Genomic DNA, 3,462 nt, shown 5'->3' with positions numbered 1-3,462 from the left:
TGGCATCTTTAGTGTAAGAACTGTTTTACAACCACAATTTCAGATCCAAATACATCAGAATCTAATACATTTATTTCAAACTCAATCTGTGAATACGATCAATCTTTTAATCGCCATTTGCAAATTTAATTCTACTGTTAACCATAATTTATTTTGAGATCTCTTCCCAATTTTCTAGTTGAGTTTTTAAATGTAGATAAAAATATTGGTTAATTTTCATTTCTGTGATCTCACCACAGGCTATAAGACAAAAAATACATGAACTGGTGATTTTAAATTGCCTTTAGATATGAATGTGAGTGTGAATAGCTGTCTGCCCTTCTATGTTGACCCTGCAATGGCCTGGCGATCTATCCAGCGTGCACCCCACCTTTCACCCTATCGTAGCTCCAGCTACCCTGCGATGCTAAAAATTACTAAAGAAACGATGGATGGAATAGATTTTCATAATATAACAATAATTTGCATATGGGAAGCCATGTTGGTTTTGGTTGGTTCATCCAGTCCGCTGGGTGTTTGCAGAGCAGTTGAGAGGATACAGGAAAGGAAGAGCAGCTTATCTGACAAGCCTCCAGTGCTGGGAAGAGGCATGACCCCTATAAACATCTAACAATGCTCTAAGAAATAAACAATCTACATTCTCTTCTTGGATATCAGATATTTGAATTTTGAAGCAAAATTAGATGTCACTACTTTTTATTGGAGAATAAAATTACACTTGCACGGGACAACCTTTTACTCTGAACAAATCAAAAATCCACCAGGTTTGGTTATGTGAAATGCAACAGCTGTCTTCCTTTCACACTGTGCGCTCACATCAATATAATTAAGAGATTAAAAAAATCAAAGAAAGAAAGGAAAATAAATGCTAGGATCAAATTCCTTCAGTCAGAAACAGGAACTGGCTATAGATAATGTTTCTAAGTGTCTCCATGACCAAACATTTTGCTGTAGTTAATGGTTAGGATCTCTGTATTTACTCTCCATTAAGTCCTAGTACACATAGCAACACGGAGACGTGAAAGCTGCCATAATTAACAAGTGACCTGCACATCACCCACTTCTGCCTGTCACTTAGAGGTAAGCAAACACACAGAAGAACATGCCACCAAAAATTATACCGTCACAGGGAGGCAAGTAAACATACACTGGACTGGTGCAGGACTTTATCATGGGAGAACAATGCCCATTCCCCTCAGCTTGGCTAACCCATAAAGCAGCTCTATCAGTATCTTTACTTGCTGAATTTTATGAGCCTCTGTGCTACAATTAAGCTTTATTAGCCATTATCCTTAAAGACCCAGCACAATAGTTTCCTTAATTGAATCGCGACACGCTGAGATGTAAACTCTGCAAACCTGACAGCAATCAGATAAGATCAGAAATGTTCACAGGAACAAAAAATGTGTAGTGCTTGTCCTGGCATTCATAATTATTTATACTAACTACATAGTTAAGCCAGAAATAGAAAATGCTTCCGGTGTAAATGCGCTCCCTGGATGTCGGTTTGCTTTAAATGTTTCTTTTTTTTTATTTCAATAACGCATGCGCATCTGAAAAAAAATATTTTGCACAAGTCATAAAATGCAGAATATTTCCATACATAAAAAAGATGTTGCAAACATTTGATTTCATTGATTGGACTCACTCAGATTTTCTGCCTAATGTGTAAAATGTAAATTTAAATTGATTGCAGTGGACATCTTAATGTTATGCAAGGTGGAAGAGAGGGAGGTGTGTATTTCTTTGATGGCCTGTTAGGTGTTCTGTGTCATTAGCGTAGTGTTGAATGGGAAAGCAGCTCTGCAGAGGACTGGTCCATTGGGCATGGATCTGTGCATGTCTGTGTGAGTGTGTAATTGTGTTAATTGCAAAGGGTCATCCAGAGGGGATACTATGTGTCTGTTACAACTGACCGCTCCACAACCACAGACACCAGTCAAGAAGCTACAAGTATTTGTGTCTGTGTGTGTGTGAGAGTGCTACAGGGAGGTTGAGTAAGAGCAGTCCATCTCATCCACTTTTTCTTTTTCTCTGTCCAGACTGTTACAGCCAACCGCACACTGACCCCTGAGTCAACGTCAGTGTGTGTGTGTGTGTGTGTGTGTGTGTGTGTGTGTGTGTGTGTGTGTGTGTGTGTGTGTGTGTGTGTGTGTGTGTGTGTGTATGAATGTGTGTGTCTGTCTCAGGTAGAAGAATTTAAAAGAAAGTCAACAACCCACACAATATCCCAGGATTCACCTGGGTAAACATCAGTACGAACAGACACGAGCATTTATAGTCAGGTGTGTGTTTGTATGTGTAAATGCACCTCTGCCATGAATGACCGCACATTCATCTTGTGGCTAACACTGCCCTAATTACTGGTTCTTTGTTGCTTTTGTACTCAAATAATCAACCTTACATAGTATTTTTCAATGACTCTTTGCTTCTTTCCTATTGTATTATATATAGTGGCAACTTTGTGCAGTTTTCCCCTGTCTGTTGCCATTCTGCCTCAACCCACTCACCACTCCTTGACTTACTAAGGCACTTACTAGCTTACTGAAACCTTTGGGATTAAGGTGAAACACACGTTGCATGTCACTGACTGACAAGCAGAGAGATTATCTCATTAAACAGCAGTGATATCTAGCAGTGACTAAGAACAGCAATTTTTAAAACTGCATAAGTAACACATGATTCAACACATGCGTTTGGTGATTTAATAGGATATAATTTATTAGACTCTTAGGTTTCTGCTCATATTCATGTGAACACAGCCGGCAAGATGTTGTAGAAAAAGATATTTAAATCGCAGACTAATATTTTCTCATCTGGTAACTTAAGGCTGATTAAAATTATTTTGGATTTCTTGGATGTCAGATGTATAAGAAGCCACAGAAAAGGTTTGTTTCTCATGTCTTAATTTTCAGAATCTTAACTGGATTTCCTTGAATGAATATGTGATGGAAGTCATGATATTCATCATCAGCGGATGTTCTCCGATTTTCTTAGTTGTGTCCTGGATAGACATCCGCAGTTTAGAAAAAACGTAAAACTTAATCATGCATGATAGGAACTGTCTAAGGAGAACAATGCTATGAGCTGATGTTCCCTCGGCAGCTGTTTTTGGCACTTGTAGGCTCCTACGGGGCCTCAGCTTGGAATTTCACCTGATGATGCTAATAGTAGCAGCTGTAAACAAATGCAAATAGATAAGAAGCCACAAAGGTTTGATATACACTCATAAAGTTATTAGTTTATGTTTCTGTGACAGAATAAACACAGTATACTAACACACATACTATCAATGCTGTATTCGCTTTGCAGCAAAATAAACCGTTTGGCTTTGCTTTGTTTATTTAGTTTCAACCCAACCATGTGCCTGGACTGTTGTTCCTCCGGTTGGCGCTAGAAAATAGAAGCCTATAGGAAGCAATGAACAATGACTGTTGCATGACCTGCTAATGGATCCAGCAG

Source organism: Rhamphochromis longiceps, linkage group LG15 (assembly GCF_057381845.1).
Source record: "Rhamphochromis longiceps isolate RC_006_pf linkage group LG15, R_longiceps_female_GT1.1, whole genome shotgun sequence".
Classification (NCBI taxonomy): domain Eukaryota; kingdom Metazoa; phylum Chordata; class Actinopteri; order Cichliformes; family Cichlidae; genus Rhamphochromis; species Rhamphochromis longiceps.
This window is presented reverse-complemented; position numbering follows the sequence as displayed.